This window comes from Strigops habroptila, chromosome 1, assembly GCF_004027225.2.
Source record: "Strigops habroptila isolate Jane chromosome 1, bStrHab1.2.pri, whole genome shotgun sequence".
In the NCBI taxonomy this organism is placed as follows: Eukaryota; Metazoa; Chordata; class Aves; order Psittaciformes; family Psittacidae; genus Strigops; species Strigops habroptila.
Genome location: NC_044277.2, coordinates 35,481,338 through 35,497,482, shown reverse-complemented (window position 1 = coordinate 35,497,482; position 16,145 = coordinate 35,481,338). Strand labels below are relative to the sequence as shown.

The following is a 16,145-nucleotide window of genomic DNA, read 5'->3' as shown; positions in this document are numbered from 1 at the left end:
TGCCTCCATTCCAACAGCCTGACTCAAACAGCCTCGGCTCCGAAGTCTCCTTCTTGCTCAAGCCTTTCGCCTGTCAGATCTTCCAAATCCCAAGAGAGAAAAGACCCACAACCTCCTGGGATGTCATCTGCACCTGGTCTCTCCTCAGCGCCAAAAACACCTTCCTGAAGTTCTTCCTCAGCTTCTCTTGATTCACTTTCACTGGGCTGCCTTTTGCCCTCCCATCAAGTTCCAGGCAAATGGACAGAAATTCCTTGACTCCGTAACCTGCTCCTACAAGATGAGGAAACATGTGCAGGCCCTCTGAACCTCTCTATGTCCAAGCGGAACATGACCACTGCCCTGAGACCATCCGCAAGGAGAAAGTCCTCCATTCCCTGGTGGTATTTTCGGTGTCCCTGCAGTGACGTTGCCCCATTTCAATCACATCTTTCCTCCGTGGGGTGCTCAAAGTTCGAGACAGTACTGGAGATGACATTTGACGACTTTCAAGCAAAGAGGGAGAAGATCAATTCCTCTGGTAGACTGCCCATACTGTTCTCGACAAATCCTTGGATACTGTCCTCCTCCACTTAACCTGGGTACATCATCACATCCCGTGACGACAGAGACCCCCCCAGCAAAGGGCCCAGTACCCACTGAATGGGAATGAAAAGCTCTGGAGAATGCGGGCATCGATCCCGCTGCCTCTCACATGCTAAGCGAGCTCTCTGCCACTTGAGCTAATTCCCCAGCACATGGCCTTGCCCTGAGGTCCTCTCCCCTCGCAGGCACACAGCCCTGACCCAGCCTCTCCGGCAACCAAAGCCTGGGTCTCCCATCGACCTGGCACCACTGTCCCAACCATAGAATCCCTTTGCTGCTGGTGGTGACCCCTGACAAGACCTGGTGGCGCTCAAGTACCACCATCCCCTGCCCAGGGTTCACCAGAACTGCCTTGGCTGGTTCGTGTTCCCCAGCAAGGGCAGGAGCTGAAGGCTGAGCAGGCCCTGAAGGGGAGCCAGCCGGGCAGGGCCAAAAGGCAGCGGTGCCGCAGGGTGAGTTCCCGAGCCAAAAGGGCACTCCTTCGAGCCGGAGTTGAACCAGCGACCTAAGGATGGCCGTGCAAGGAGCCTACAGTCCTCCGCTCTACCAGCTGAGCTATCGAAGGAATCATGGGGCACTGCCCGGGACCTCGCCCGTCACACACTCATCCAACACTGCCCGTGCTGCAGCGCAGCACGATGCCTCCATTCCAACAGCCTGACTCAAACAGCCTCGGCTCCGAAGTCTCCTTCTTGCTCAAGCCTTTCGCCTGTCAGATCTTCCAAATCCCAAGAGAGAAAAGACCCACAACCTCCTGGGATGTCATCTGCACCTGGTCTCTCCTCAGCGCCAAAAACACCTTCCTGAAGTTCTTCCTCAGCTTCCCTTGATTCACTTTCCCTGGGCTGCCTTTTGCCCTCCCATCAAGTTCCAGGCAAATGGACAGAAATTCCTTGACTCCGTAACCTGCTCCTACAAGATGAGAAACAATGTGCAAGCCCTCTGAACCTCTCTATCTCCAAGCGGAACATGACCGCTGTCCTGAGGCCATCCGCAAGGAGAAAGTCCTCCATTCCCTGGTGGTAATTTCAGTGTCCCTACAGTAACGTTGCCCCATTTCATTCATGTCTTTCCTCCACGAGGAAGCCCAAACCTGGACACAGTGCTGGAGATGACATTTGATGACTGTCAAGCCAAGAAGGAGAAAATCAATTCCTCTGTTAAGCTGCCCCTACTACTTTTAATGCAGTCGCGGCTGTCATCCTGCTCTGTAAAACCTGGGCACACCATCACCTCCCCAGAACCCCCAGCAAAGGGCAGAGAACCCCCGTCAAAGGAATGAAAAGCTCTGGAGAATGCGGGCATCGATCCCGCTGCCTCTCACATGCTAAGCGAGCGCTCTACCACTTGAGCTAATTCCCCAGCACATGGCCTTGCCCTGAGGTCCTCTCCCCTCGCAGGCACACAGCCCTGACCCAGCCTCTCTGGCAACCAAAGCCTGGGTCTCCCATCGACCCGGCACCACATTCCCAACCTCAGAATCCCTTTGCTGCTGGTGGTGACCCCTGACAAGACCTGATAGCGCTCAGGTGCCACCATCCCCTGCCCAGGGTTCACCAGAACTGCCTTGGCTGGTTCGTGTTCCCCAGCAAGGGCAGGAGCTGAAGGCTGAGCAGGCCCTGAAGGGGAGCCAGCCGGGCAGGGCCAAAAGGCAGCGGTGCCCCAGGGTGAGTTCCCGAGCCAAAAGGGCACTCCTTCGAGCCGGAGTTGAACCAGCGACCTAAGGATGGCCGTGCAAGGAGCCTACAGTCCTCCGCTCTACCAGCTGAGCTATCGAAGGAATCATGGGGCACTGCCCGGGACCTCGCCCGTCACACGCTCATCCAACACTGCCCGAGCTGCAGCGCAGCACGATGCCTCCATTCCAACAGCCTGACTCAAACAGCCTCGGCTCCGAAGTCTCCTTCTTGCTCAAGCCTTTCGCCTGTCAGATCTTCCAAATCCCAAGAGAGAAAAGACCCACAACCTCCTGGGATGTCATCTGCACCTGGTCTCTCCTCAGCGCCAAAAACACCTTCCTGAAGTTCTTCCTCAGCTTCTCTTGATTCACTTTCACTGGGCTGCCTTTTGCCCTCCCATCAAGTTCCAGGCAAATGGACAGAAATTCCTTGACTCCGTAACCTGCTCCTACAAGATGAGGAAACATGTGCAGGCCCTCTGAACCTCTCTATGTCCAAGCGGAACATGACCACTGCCCTGAGACCATCCGCAAGGAGAAAGTCCTCCATTCCCTGGTGGTATTTTCGGTGTCCCTGCAGTGACGTTGCCCCATTTCAATCACATCTTTCCTCCGTGGGGTGCTCAAAGTTCGAGACAGTGCTGGAGATGACATTTGACGACTTTCAAGCAAAGAGGGAGAAGATCAATTCCTCTGGTAGACTGCCCATACTGTTCTCGACAAATCCTTGGATACTGTCCTCCTCCACTTAACCTGGGTACATCATCATATCCCGTGACGACAGAGACCCCCCCAGCAAAGGGCCCAGTACCCACTGAATGGGAATGAAAAGCTCTGGAGAATGCGGGCATCGATCCCGCTGCCTCTCACATGCTAAGCGAGCTCTCTGCCACTTGAGCTAATTCCCCAGCACATGGCCTTGCCCTGAGGTCCTCTCCCCTTGCAGGCACACAGCCCTGACCCAGCCTCTCTGGCAACCAAAGCCTGGGTCTCCCATCGACCTGGCACCGCTGTCCCAACCATAGAATCCCTTTGCTGCTGGTGGTGACCCCTGACAAGACCTGGTGGCGCTCAAGTACCACCATCCCCTGCCCAGGGTTCACCAGAACTGCCTTGGCTGGTTCGTGTTCCCCAGCAAGGGCAGGAGCTGAAGGCTGAGCAGGCCCTGAAGGGGAGCCAGCCGGGCAGGGCCAAAAGGCAGCGGTGCCCCAGGGTGAGTTCCCGAGCCAAAAGGGCACTCCTTCGAGCCGGAGTTGAACCAGCGACCTAAGGATGGCCGTGCAAGGAGCCTACAGTCCTCCGCTCTACCAGCTGAGCTATCGAAGGAATCATGGGGCACTGCCCGGGACCTCGCCCGTCACACACTCATCCAACACTGCCCGTGCTGCAACGCAGCACGATGCCTCCATTCCAACAGCCTGACTCAAACAGCCTCGGCTCCGAAGTCTCCTTCTTGCTCAAGCCTTTCGCCTGTCAAATCTTCCAAATCCCAAGAGAGAAAAGACCCACAACCTCCTGGGATGTCATCTGCACCTGGTCTCTCCTCAGCGCCAAAAACACCTTCCTGAAGTTCTTCCTCAGCTTCCCTTGATTCACTTTCCCTGGGCTGCCTTTTGCCCTCCGATCAAGTTCCAGGCAAATGGACAGAAATTCCTTGACTCCGTAACCTGCTCCTACAAGATGAGAAACAATGTGCAGGCCCTCTGAACCTCTCTATCTCCAAGCGGAACATGACCGCTGTCCTGAGGCCATCCGCAAGGAGAAAGTCCTCCATTCCCTGGTGGTAATTTCAGTGTCCCTACAGTAACGTTGCCCCATTTCATTCATGTCTTTCCTCCACGAGGAAGCCCAAACCTGGACACAGTGCTGGAGATGACATTTGACGACTGTCAAGCCAAGAAGGAGAAAATCAATTCCTCTGTTAAGCTGCCCCTACTACTTTTATTGCAGTCGCGGCTGTCATCCTGCTCTGTAAAACCTGGGCACACCATCACCTCCCCAGAACCCCTATCAAAGGAATGAAAAGCTCTGGAGAATGCGGGCATCGATCCCGCTGCCTCTCACATGCTAAGCGAGCGCTCTACCACTTGAGCTAATTCCCCAGCACATGGCCTTGCCCTGAGGTCCTCTCCCCTCGCAGGCACACAGCCCTGACCCAGCCTCTCTGGCAACCAAAGCCTGGGTCTCCCATCGACCCGGCACCACATTCCCAACCTCAGAATCCCTTTGCTGCTGGTGGTGACCCCTGACAAGACCTGATAGTGCTCAGGTGCCACCATCCCCTGCCCAGGGTTCACCAGAACTGCCTTGGCTGGTTCGTGTTCCCCAGCAAGGGCAGGAGCTGAAGGCTGAGCAGGCCCTGAAGGGGAGCCAGCCGGGCAGGGCCAAAAGGCAGCGGTGCCGCAGGGTGAGTTTCCGAGCCAAAAGGGCACTCCTTCGAGCCGGAGTTGAACCAGCGACCTAAGGATGGCCGTGCAAGGAGCCTACAGTCCTCCGCTCTACCAGCTGAGCTATCGAAGGAATCATGGGGCACTGCCCGGGACCTCGCCCGTCACACGCTCATCCAACGCTGCCCGTGCTGCAACGCAGCACGATGCCTCCATTCCAACAGCCTGACTCAAACAGCCTCGGCTCCGAAGTCTCCTTCTTGCTCAAGCCTTTCGCCTGTCAGATCTTCCAAATCCCAAGAGAGAAAAGACCCACAACCTCCTGGGATGTCATCTGCACCTGGTCTCTCCTCAGTGCCAAAAACACCTTCCTGAAGTTCTTCCTCAGCTTCCCTTGATTCACTTTCCCTGGGCTGCCTTTTGCCCTCCCATCAAGTTCCAGGCAAATGGACAGAAATTCCTTGACTCCGTAACCTGCTCCTACAAGATGAGAAACAATGTGCAAGCCCTCTGAACCTCTCTATCTCCAAGCGGAACATGACCGCTGTCCTGAGGCCATCCGCAAGGAGAAAGTCCTCCATTCCCTGGTGGTAATTTCAGTGTCCCTGCAGTAACGTTGCCCCATTTCATTCATGTCTTTCCTCCACGAGGAAGCCCAAACCTGGACACAGTGCTGGAGATGACATTTGATGACTGTCAAGCCAAGAAGGAGAAAATCAATTCCTCTGTTAAGCTGCCCCTACTACTTTTAATGCAGTCGCGGCTGTCATCCTGCTCTGTAAAACCTGGGCACACCATCACCTCCCCAGAATCCCCAGCAAAGGGCAGAGAACCCCCGTCAAAGGAATGAAAAGCTCTGGAGAATGCGGGCATCGATCCCGCTGCCTCTCACATGCTAAGCGAGCGCTCTACCACTTGAGCTAATTCCCCAGCACATGGCCTTGCCCTGAGGTCCTCTCCCCTCGCAGGCACACAGCCCTGACCCAGCCTCTCTGGCAACCAAAGCCTGGGTCTCCCATCGACCCGGCACCACATTCCCAACCTCAGAATCCCTTTGCTGCTGGTGGTGACCCCTGACAAGACCTGATAGCGCTCAGGTGCCACCATCCCCTGCCCAGGGTTCACCAGAACTGCCTTGGCTGGTTCGTGTTCCCCAGCAAGGGCAGGAGCTGAAGGCTGAGCAGGCCCTGAAGGGGAGCCAGCCGGGCAGGGCCAAAAGGCAGCGGTGCCCCAGGGTGAGTTCCCGAGCCAAAAGGGCACTCCTTCGAGCCGGAGTTGAACCAGCGACCTAAGGATGGCCGTGCAAGGAGCCTACAGTCCTCCGCTCTACCAGCTGAGCTATCGAAGGAATCATGGGGCACTGCCCGGGACCTCGCCCGTCACACACTCATCCAACACTGCCCGTGCTGCAACGCAGCACGATGCCTCCATTCCAACAGCCTGACTCAAACAGCCTCGGCTCCGAAGTCTCCTTCTTGCTCAAGCCTTTCGCCTGTCAAATCTTCCAAATCCCAAGAGAGAAAAGACCCACAACCTCCTGGGATGTCATCTGCACCTGGTCTCTCCTCAGCGCCAAAAACACCTTCCTGAAGTTCTTCCTCAGCTTCCCTTGATTCACTTTCCCTGGGCTGCCTTTTGCCCTCCGATCAAGTTCCAGGCAAATGGACAGAAATTCCTTGACTCCGTAACCTGCTCCTACAAGATGAGAAACAATGTGCAGGCCCTCTGAACCTCTCTATCTCCAAGCGGAACATGACCGCTGTCCTGAGGCCATCCGCAAGGAGAAAGTCCTCCATTCCCTGGTGGTAATTTCAGTGTCCCTACAGTAACGTTGCCCCATTTCATTCATGTCTTTCCTCCACGAGGAAGCCCAAACCTGGACACAGTGCTGGAGATGACATTTGACGACTGTCAAGCCAAGAAGGAGAAAATCAATTCCTCTGTTAAGCTGCCCCTACTACTTTTATTGCAGTCGCGGCTGTCATCCTGCTCTGTAAAACCTGGGCACACCATCACCTCCCCAGAACCCCTATCAAAGGAATGAAAAGCTCTGGAGAATGCGGGCATCGATCCCGCTGCCTCTCACATGCTAAGCGAGCGCTCTACCACTTGAGCTAATTCCCCAGCACATGGCCTTGCCCTGAGGTCCTCTCCCCTCGCAGGCACACAGCCCTGACCCAGCCTCTCTGGCAACCAAAGCCTGGGTCTCCCATCGACCCGGCACCACATTCCCAACCTCAGAATCCCTTTGCTGCTGGTGGTGACCCCTGACAAGACCTGATAGCGCTCAGGTGCCACCATCCCCTGCCCAGGGTTCACCAGAACTGCCTTGGCTGGTTCGTGTTCCCCAGCAAGGGCAGGAGCTGAAGGCTGAGCAGGCCCTGAAGGGGAGCCAGCCGGGCAGGGCCAAAAGGCAGCGGTGCCGCAGGGTGAGTTCCCGAGCCAAAAGGGCACTCCTTCGAGCCGGAGTTGAACCAGCGACCTAAGGATGGCCGTGCAAGGAGCCTACAGTCCTCCGCTCTACCAGCTGAGCTATCGAAGGAATCATGGGGCACTGCCCGGGACCTCGCCCGTCACACGCTCATCCAACACTGCCCGAGCTGCAGCGCAGCACGATGCCTCCATTCCAACAGCCTGACTCAAACAGCCTCGGCTCCGAAGTCACCTTCTTGCTCAAGCCTTTCGCCTGTCAAATCTTCCAAATCCCAAGAGAGAAAAGACCCACAACCTCCTGGGATGTCATCTGCACCTGGTCTCTCCTCAGTGCCAAAAAGTCCTTCTCAAGTTCTTCCTCAGCTTCCCTTGATTCACTTTCACTGGGCTGCCTTTTGCTCTCCCATCAAGTTCCAGGCAAATGGACAGAAATTCCTTGACTCCGTAACCTGCTCCTACAAGATGAGGAAACATGTGCAGGCCCTCTGAACCTCTCTATGTCCAAGCGGAACATGACCATTGTCCTGAGGCCATCCGCAAGGAGAAAGTCCTCCATTCCCTGGTGGTATTTTCAGTGTCCCTGCAGTGACGTTGCCCCATTTCAATCACATCTTTCCTCTGTGGGGTGCTCAAAGTTCGAGACAGTGCTGGAGATGACATTTGACGACTTTCAAGCAAAGAGGGAGAAGATCAATTCCTCTGGTAGACTGCCCATACTGTTCTCGACAAATCCTTGGATACTGTCCTCCTCCACTTAACCTGGGTACATCATCATATCCCGTGACGACAGAGACCCCCCAGCAAAGGGCCCAGTAACCCACTGAATGGGAATGAAAAGCTCTGGAGAATGCGGGCATCGATCCCGCTGCCTCTCACATGCTAAGCGAGCGCTCTACCACTTGAGCTAATTCCCCAGCACATGGCCTTGCCCTGAGGTCCTTTCCCCTCGCAGGCACACAGCCCTGACTCAGCCTCTCCGGCAACCAAAGCCTGGGTCTCCCATCGACCTGGCACCACTGTCCCAACCACAGAATCCCTTTGCTGCTGGTGGTGACCCCTGACAAGACCTGGTGGCGCTCAAGTACCACCATCCCCTGCCCAGGGTTCACCAGAACTGCCTTGGCTGGTTCGTGTTCCCCAGCAAGGGCAGGAGCTGAAGGCTGAGCAGGCCCTGAAGGGGAGCCAGCCGGGCAGGGCCAAAAGGCAGCGGTGCCGCAGGGTGAGTTCCCGAGCCAAAAGGGCACTCCTTCGAGCCGGAGTTGAACCAGCGACCTAAGGATGGCCGTGCAAGGAGCCTACAGTCCTCCGCTCTACCAGCTGAGCTATCGAAGGAATCATGGGGCACTGCCAGGGACCGCGCCCATCACACGCTCATCCAACACTGCCCGAGCTGCAGCGCAGCACAATGCCTCCATTCCAACAGCCTGACTCAAACAGCCTCGGCTCCGAAGTCTCCTTCTTGCTCAAGCCTTTCGCCTGTCAGATCTTCCAAATCCCAAGAGAGAAAAGACCCACAACCTCCTGGGATGTCATCTGCACCTGGTCTCTCCTCAGCGCCAAAAACACCTTCCTGAAGTTCTTCCTCAGCTTCCCTTGATTCACTTTCCCTGGGCTGCCTTTTGCCCTCCCATCAAGTTCCAGGCAAATGGACAGAAATTCCTTGACTCCGTAACCTGCTCCTACAAGACGAGAAACAATGTGCAAGCCCTCTGAACCTCTCTATCTCCAAGCGGAACATGACCGCTGTCCTGAGGCCATCCGCAAGGAGAAAGTCCTCCATTCCCTGGTGGTAATTTCAGTGTCCCTGCAGTAACGTTGCCCCATTTCATTCATGTCTTTCCTCCACGAGGAAGCCCAAACCTGGACACAGTGCTGGAGATGACATTTGACGACTGTCAAGCCAAGAAGGAGAAAATCAATTCCTCTGTTAAGCTGCCCCTACTACTTTTATTGCAGTCGCGGCTGTCATCCTGCTCTGTAAAACCTGGGCACACCATCACCTCCCCAGAACCCCCAGCAAAGGGCAGAGAACCCCCGTCAAAGGAATGAAAAGCTCTGGAGAATGCGGGCATCGATCCCGCTGCCTCTCACATGCTAAGCGAGCGCTCTACCACTTGAGCTAATTCCCCAGCACATGGCCTTGCCCTGAGGTCCTCTCCCCTCGCAGGCACACGGCCCTGACCCAGCCTCTCTGGCAATCAAAGCCTGGGTCTCCCATCGACCCGGCACCACATTCCCAACCTCAGAATCCCTTTGCTGCTGGTGGTGACCCCTGACAAGACCTGATGGTGCTCAAGTACTACCTTCCCCTGCCCAGGGTTCACCAGTACTGCCTTGGCTGGTTCGTGTTCCCCAGCAAGGGCAGGAGCTGAAGGCTGTGCAGGCCATGAAGGGGAGCCAGCCGGGCAGGGCCAAAAGGCAGCGGTGCCCCAGGGTGAGTTCCCGAGCCAAAAGGGCACTCCTTCGAGCCGCAGTTGAACCAGCGACCTAAGGATGGCCGTGCAAGGAGCCTACAGTCCTCCGCTCTACCAGCTGAGCTATCGAGGGAATCATAGAATCATAGAATCGTAAGGGTTGGAAAGGACCTTAAGATCATCTAGTTCCAACCCCCCTGCCATGGGCAGGGACACCTTGCCCTAAACCATGTGGTTCAAGGCTCTGTCCAACCTGGCCTTGAACACCGCCAGGGATGGAGCATCCACAACCTCCCTGGGCAACCCATTCCAGTGCTTCACCACCCTCACTGTAAAGAACTTCTTCCTTATATCTAGTCTAAACTTCCCCTGTTTAAGTTTGAAACCATTACCCCTTGTCCTACCACTACAGTCCCTAAGGAAGAGGTCCTCCCCAGCATCCTTGTAGACCCCCTTCAGATACTGGAAGGCTGCTATGAGGTCTCCACGCAGCCTTCTCTTCTCCAGGCTGAAGAGCCCCAACTCTCTCAGCCTGTCTTCATACGGGAGGTGCTCCAGCCCTCTTATCATCCTCGTGGCCCTCCTCTGGACTCGCTCCAACAGCTCCATGTCCTTTTTATGTTGAGGACACCAGAACTGTACACAGTACTCCAAGTGAGGTCTCACAAGAGCAGACTAGAGGGGCAGGATCACCTCCTTCGACCTGCTGGTCAATCATGGGGCACTGCCCGGGACCTCGCCCATCACACACTCATCCAACACTGCCCGAGCTGCAGCGCAGCACGATGCCTCCATTCCAACAGCCTGACTCAAACAGCCTCGGCTCCGAAGTCTCCTTCTTGCTCAAGCCTTTCGCCTGTCAGATCTTCCAAATCCCAAGAGAGAAAAGACCCACAACCTCCTGGGATGTCATCTGCACCTGGTCTCTCCTCAGCGCCAAAAACACCTTCCTGAAGTTCTTCCTCAGCTTCTCTTGATTCACTTTCACTGGGCTGCCTTTTGCCCTCCCATCAAGTTCCAGGCAAATGGACAGAAATTCCTTGACTCCGTAACCTGCTCCTACAAGATGAGGAAACATGTGCAGGCCCTCTGAACCTCTCTATGTCCAAGCGGAACATGACCACTGCCCTGAGACCATCCGCAAGGAGAAAGTCCTCCATTCCCTGGTGGTATTTTCGGTGTCCCTGCAGTGACGTTGCCCCATTTCAATCACATCTTTCCTCCGTGGGGTGCTCAAAGTTCGAGACAGTGCTGGAGATGACATTTGACGACTTTCAAGCAAAGAGGGAGAAGATCAATTCCTCTGGTAGACTGCCCATACTGTTCTCGACAAATCCTTGGATACTGTCCTCCTCCACTTAACCTGGGTACATCATCATATCCCGTGACGACAGAGACCCCCCCAGCAAAGGGCCCAGTACCCACTGAATGGGAATGAAAAGCTCTGGAGAATGCGGGCATCGATCCCGCTGCCTCTCACATGCTAAGCGAGCTCTCTGCCACTTGAGCTAATTCCCCAGCACATGGCCTTGCCCTGAGGTCCTCTCCCCTTGCAGGCACACAGCCCTGACCCAGCCTCTCTGGCAACCAAAGCCTGGGTCTCCCATCGACCTGGCACCGCTGTCCCAACCATAGAATCCCTTTGCTGCTGGTGGTGACCCCTGACAAGACCTGGTGGCGCTCAAGTACCACCATCCCCTGCCCAGGGTTCACCAGAACTGCCTTGGCTGGTTCGTGTTCCCCAGCAAGGGCAGGAGCTGAAGGCTGAGCAGGCCCTGAAGGGGAGCCAGCCGGGCAGGGCCAAAAGGCAGCGGTGCCCCAGGGTGAGTTCCCGAGCCAAAAGGGCACTCCTTCGAGCCGGAGTTGAACCAGCGACCTAAGGATGGCCGTGCAAGGAGCCTACAGTCCTCCGCTCTACCAGCTGAGCTATCGAAGGAATCATGGGGCACTGCCCGGGACCTCGCCCGTCACACACTCATCCAACACTGCCCGTGCTGCAACGCAGCACGATGCCTCCATTCCAACAGCCTGACTCAAACAGCCTCGGCTCCGAAGTCTCCTTCTTGCTCAAGCCTTTCGCCTGTCAAATCTTCCAAATCCCAAGAGAGAAAAGACCCACAACCTCCTGGGATGTCATCTGCACCTGGTCTCTCCTCAGCGCCAAAAACACCTTCCTGAAGTTCTTCCTCAGCTTCCCTTGATTCACTTTCCCTGGGCTGCCTTTTGCCCTCCGATCAAGTTCCAGGCAAATGGACAGAAATTCCTTGACTCCGTAACCTGCTCCTACAAGATGAGAAACAATGTGCAGGCCCTCTGAACCTCTCTATCTCCAAGCGGAACATGACCGCTGTCCTGAGGCCATCCGCAAGGAGAAAGTCCTCCATTCCCTGGTGGTAATTTCAGTGTCCCTACAGTAACGTTGCCCCATTTCATTCATGTCTTTCCTCCACGAGGAAGCCCAAACCTGGACACAGTGCTGGAGATGACATTTGACGACTGTCAAGCCAAGAAGGAGAAAATCAATTCCTCTGTTAAGCTGCCCCTACTACTTTTATTGCAGTCGCGGCTGTCATCCTGCTCTGTAAAACCTGGGCACACCATCACCTCCCCAGAACCCCTATCAAAGGAATGAAAAGCTCTGGAGAATGCGGGCATCGATCCCGCTGCCTCTCACATGCTAAGCGAGCGCTCTACCACTTGAGCTAATTCCCCAGCACATGGCCTTGCCCTGAGGTCCTCTCCCCTCGCAGGCACACAGCCCTGACCCAGCCTCTCTGGCAACCAAAGCCTGGGTCTCCCATCGACCCGGCACCACATTCCCAACCTCAGAATCCCTTTGCTGCTGGTGGTGACCCCTGACAAGACCTGATAGCGCTCAGGTGCCACCATCCCCTGCCCAGGGTTCACCAGAACTGCCTTGGCTGGTTCGTGTTCCCCAGCAAGGGCAGGAGCTGAAGGCTGAGCAGGCCCTGAAGGGGAGCCAGCCGGGCAGGGCCAAAAGGCAGCGGTGCCGCAGGGTGAGTTCCCGAGCCAAAAGGGCACTCCTTCGAGCCGGAGTTGAACCAGCGACCTAAGGATGGCCGTGCAAGGAGCCTACAGTCCTCCGCTCTACCAGCTGAGCTATCGAAGGAATCATGGGGCACTGCCCGGGACCTCGCCCGTCACACGCTCATCCAACACTGCCCGAGCTGCAGCGCAGCACGATGCCTCCATTCCAACAGCCTGACTCAAACAGCCTCGGCTCCGAAGTCACCTTCTTGCTCAAGCCTTTCGCCTGTCAAATCTTCCAAATCCCAAGAGAGAAAAGACCCACAACCTCCTGGGATGTCATCTGCACCTGGTCTCTCCTCAGTGCCAAAAAGTCCTTCTCAAGTTCTTCCTCAGCTTCCCTTGATTCACTTTCACTGGGCTGCCTTTTGCTCTCCCATCAAGTTCCAGGCAAATGGACAGAAATTCCTTGACTCCGTAACCTGCTCCTACAAGATGAGGAAACATGTGCAGGCCCTCTGAACCTCTCTATGTCCAAGCGGAACATGACCATTGTCCTGAGGCCATCCGCAAGGAGAAAGTCCTCCATTCCCTGGTGGTATTTTCAGTGTCCCTGCAGTGACGTTGCCCCATTTCAATCACATCTTTCCTCTGTGGGGTGCTCAAAGTTCGAGACAGTGCTGGAGATGACATTTGACGACTTTCAAGCAAAGAGGGAGAAGATCAATTCCTCTGGTAGACTGCCCATACTGTTCTCGACAAATCCTTGGATACTGTCCTCCTCCACTTAACCTGGGTACATCATCATATCCCGTGACGACAGAGACCCCCCCAGCAAAGGGCCCAGTAACCCACTGAATGGGAATGAAAAGCTCTGGAGAATGCGGGCATCGATCCCGCTGCCTCTCACATGCTAAGCGAGCGCTCTACCACTTGAGCTAATTCCCCAGCACATGGCCTTGCCCTGAGGTCCTTTCCCCTCGCAGGCACACAGCCCTGACTCAGCCTCTCCGGCAACCAAAGCCTGGGTCTCCCATCGACCTGGCACCACTGTCCCAACCACAGAATCCCTTTGCTGCTGGTGGTGACCCCTGACAAGACCTGGTGGCGCTCAAGTACCACCATCCCCTGCCCAGGGTTCACCAGAACTGCCTTGGCTGGTTCGTGTTCCCCAGCAAGGGCAGGAGCTGAAGGCTGAGCAGGCCCTGAAGGGGAGCCAGCCGGGCAGGGCCAAAAGGCAGCGGTGCCGCAGGGTGAGTTCCCGAGCCAAAAGGGCACTCCTTCGAGCCGGAGTTGAACCAGCGACCTAAGGATGGCCGTGCAAGGAGCCTACAGTCCTCCGCTCTACCAGCTGAGCTATCGAAGGAATCATGGGGCACTGCCCGGGACCGCGCCCATCACACGCTCATCCAACACTGCCCGAGCTGCAGCGCAGCACGATGCCTCCATTCCAACAGCCTGACTCAAACAGCCTCGGCTCCGAAGTCTCCTTCTTGCTCAAGCCTTTCGCCTGTCAGATCTTCCAAATCCCAAGAGAGAAAAGACCCACAACCTCCTGGGATGTCATCTGCACCTGGTCTCTCCTCAGCGCCAAAAACACCTTCCTGAAGTTCTTCCTCAGCTTCCCTTGATTCACTTTCCCTGGGCTGCCTTTTGCCCTCCCATCAAGTTCCAGGCAAATGGACAGAAATTCCTTGACTCCGTAACCTGCTCCTACAAGATGAGAAACAATGTGCAAGCCCTCTGAACCTCTCTATCTCCAAGCGGAACATGACCGCTGTCCTGAGGCCATCCGCAAGGAGAAAGTCCTCCATTCCCTGGTGGTAATTTCAGTGTCCCTGCAGTAACGTTGCCCCATTTCATTCATGTCTTTCCTCCACGAGGAAGCCCAAACCTGGACACAGTGCTGGAGATGACATTTGACGACTGTCAAGCCAAGAAGGAGAAAATCAATTCCTCTGTTAAGCTGCCCCTACTACTTTTATTGCAGTCGCGGCTGTCATCCTGCTCTGTAAAACCTGGGCACACCATCACCTCCCCAGAACCCCCAGCAAAGGGCAGAGAACCCCCGTCAAAGGAATGAAAAGCTCTGGAGAATGCGGGCATCGATCCCGCTGCCTCTCACATGCTAAGCGAGCGCTCTACCACTTGAGCTAATTCCCCAGCACATGGCCTTGCCCTGAGGTCCTCTCCCCTCGCAGGCACACGGCCCTGACCCAGCCTCTCTGGCAATCAAAGCCTGGGTCTCCCATCGACCCGGCACCACATTCCCAACCTCAGAATCCCTTTGCTGCTGGTGGTGACCCCTGACAAGACCTGATGGTGCTCAAGTACTACCTTCCCCTGCCCAGGGTTCACCAGTACTGCCTTGGCTGGTTCGTGTTCCCCAGCAAGGGCAGGAGCTGAAGGCTGTGCAGGCCATGAAGGGGAGCCAGCCGGGCAGGGCCAAAAGGCAGCGGTGCCCCAGGGTGAGTTCCCGAGCCAAAAGGGCACTCCTTCGAGCCGCAGTTGAACCAGCGACCTAAGGATGGCCGTGCAAGGAGCCTACAGTCCTCCGCTCTACCAGCTGAGCTATCGAGGGAATCATAGAATCATAGAATCGTAAGGGTTGGAAAGGACCTTAAGATCATCTAGTTCCAACCCCCCTGCCATGGCCAGGGACACCTTGCCCTAAACCATGTGGTTCAAGGCTCTGTCCAACCTGGCCTTGAACACCGCCAGGGATGGAGCATCCACAACCTCCCTGGGCAACCCATTCCAGTGCTTCACCACCCTCACTGTAAAGAACTTCTTCCTTATATCTAGTCTAAACTTCCCCTGTTTAAGTTTGAAACCATTACCCCTTGTCCTACCACTACAGTCCCTAAGGAAGAGGTCCTCCCCAGCATCCTTGTAGACCCCCTTCAGATACTGGAAGGCTGCTATGAGGTCTCCACGCAGCCTTCTCTTCTCCAGGCTGAAGAGCCCCAACTCTCTCAGCCTGTCTTCATACGGGAGGTGCTCCAGCCCTCTTATCATCCTCGTGGCCCTCCTCTGGACTCGCTCCAACAGCTCCATGTCCTTTTTATGTTGAGGACACCAGAACTGTACACAGTACTCCAAGTGAGGTCTCACAAGAGCAGACTAGAGGGGCAGGATCACCTCCTTCGACCTGCTGGTCAATCATGGGGCACTGCCCGGGACCTCGCCCATCACACACTCATCCAACACTGCCCGAGCTGCAGCGCAGCACGATGCCTCCATTCCAACAGCCTGACTCAAACAGCCTCGGCTCCGAAGTCTCCTTCTTGCTCAAGCCTTTCGCCTGTCAGATCTTCCAAATCCCAAGAGAGAAAAGACCCACAACCTCCTGGGATGTCATCTGCACCTGGTCTCTCCTCAGCGCCAAAAACACCTTCCTGAAGTTCTTCCTCAGCTACCCTTGATTCACTTTCCCTGGGCTGCCTTTTGCCCTCCCATCAAGTTCCAGGCAAATGGACAGAAATTCCTTGACTCCGTAACCTGCTCCTACAAGATGAGGAAACATGTGCAGGCCCTCTGAACCTCTCTATCTCCAAGCGGAACATGACCGCTATCCTGAGACCATCCGCAAGGAGAAAGTCCTCCATTCCCTGGTGGTATTTTCGGTGTCCCTGCAGTGACGTTGCCCCATTTCAATCA

At 55.8% G+C, this 16,145-nt stretch overlaps 1 protein-coding gene and 19 non-coding genes across 20 annotated transcripts in view; 1 reads left to right on the top strand and 19 right to left on the bottom strand.

The window, feature by feature from the left end:
• DNAJC5B (DnaJ heat shock protein family (Hsp40) member C5 beta) overlaps positions 1–16,145 on the top strand; it is a 40,722-nt gene that overhangs the window by 10,900 nt on the left and 13,677 nt on the right. The window lies entirely within an intron of this gene.
• Positions 1,063–1,150, bottom strand: TRNAY-GUA. Its single transcript is given in 2 exon segments — positions 1,063–1,098; positions 1,114–1,150. It is a non-coding gene; the product is annotated as a tRNA-Tyr (tRNA).
• Positions 1,875–1,947, bottom strand: TRNAA-AGC. Its single transcript has one exon. It is a non-coding gene; the product is annotated as a tRNA-Ala (tRNA).
• TRNAY-GUA lies at positions 2,278–2,365 on the bottom strand. Its single transcript is given in 2 exon segments — positions 2,278–2,313; positions 2,329–2,365. It is a non-coding gene; the product is annotated as a tRNA-Tyr (tRNA).
• On the bottom strand, positions 3,502–3,589 carry TRNAY-GUA. Its single transcript is given in 2 exon segments — positions 3,502–3,537; positions 3,553–3,589. It is a non-coding gene; the product is annotated as a tRNA-Tyr (tRNA).
• Positions 4,293–4,365, bottom strand: TRNAA-AGC. Its single transcript has one exon. It is a non-coding gene; the product is annotated as a tRNA-Ala (tRNA).
• On the bottom strand, positions 4,696–4,783 carry TRNAY-GUA. The gene is given in 2 exon segments: positions 4,696–4,731; positions 4,747–4,783. It is a non-coding gene; the product is annotated as a tRNA-Tyr (tRNA).
• TRNAA-AGC lies at positions 5,508–5,580 on the bottom strand. Its single transcript has one exon. It is a non-coding gene; the product is annotated as a tRNA-Ala (tRNA).
• On the bottom strand, positions 5,911–5,998 carry TRNAY-GUA. The gene is given in 2 exon segments: positions 5,911–5,946; positions 5,962–5,998. It is a non-coding gene; the product is annotated as a tRNA-Tyr (tRNA).
• Positions 6,702–6,774, bottom strand: TRNAA-AGC. The gene has a single exon. It is a non-coding gene; the product is annotated as a tRNA-Ala (tRNA).
• On the bottom strand, positions 7,105–7,192 carry TRNAY-GUA. Its single transcript is given in 2 exon segments — positions 7,105–7,140; positions 7,156–7,192. It is a non-coding gene; the product is annotated as a tRNA-Tyr (tRNA).
• TRNAA-AGC lies at positions 7,925–7,997 on the bottom strand. The gene has a single exon. It is a non-coding gene; the product is annotated as a tRNA-Ala (tRNA).
• On the bottom strand, positions 8,328–8,415 carry TRNAY-GUA. The gene is given in 2 exon segments: positions 8,328–8,363; positions 8,379–8,415. It is a non-coding gene; the product is annotated as a tRNA-Tyr (tRNA).
• TRNAA-AGC lies at positions 9,140–9,212 on the bottom strand. The gene has a single exon. It is a non-coding gene; the product is annotated as a tRNA-Ala (tRNA).
• Positions 11,346–11,433, bottom strand: TRNAY-GUA. Its single transcript is given in 2 exon segments — positions 11,346–11,381; positions 11,397–11,433. It is a non-coding gene; the product is annotated as a tRNA-Tyr (tRNA).
• TRNAA-AGC lies at positions 12,137–12,209 on the bottom strand. The gene has a single exon. It is a non-coding gene; the product is annotated as a tRNA-Ala (tRNA).
• TRNAY-GUA lies at positions 12,540–12,627 on the bottom strand. Its single transcript is given in 2 exon segments — positions 12,540–12,575; positions 12,591–12,627. It is a non-coding gene; the product is annotated as a tRNA-Tyr (tRNA).
• Positions 13,361–13,433, bottom strand: TRNAA-AGC. The gene has a single exon. It is a non-coding gene; the product is annotated as a tRNA-Ala (tRNA).
• TRNAY-GUA lies at positions 13,764–13,851 on the bottom strand. Its single transcript is given in 2 exon segments — positions 13,764–13,799; positions 13,815–13,851. It is a non-coding gene; the product is annotated as a tRNA-Tyr (tRNA).
• TRNAA-AGC lies at positions 14,576–14,648 on the bottom strand. The gene has a single exon. It is a non-coding gene; the product is annotated as a tRNA-Ala (tRNA).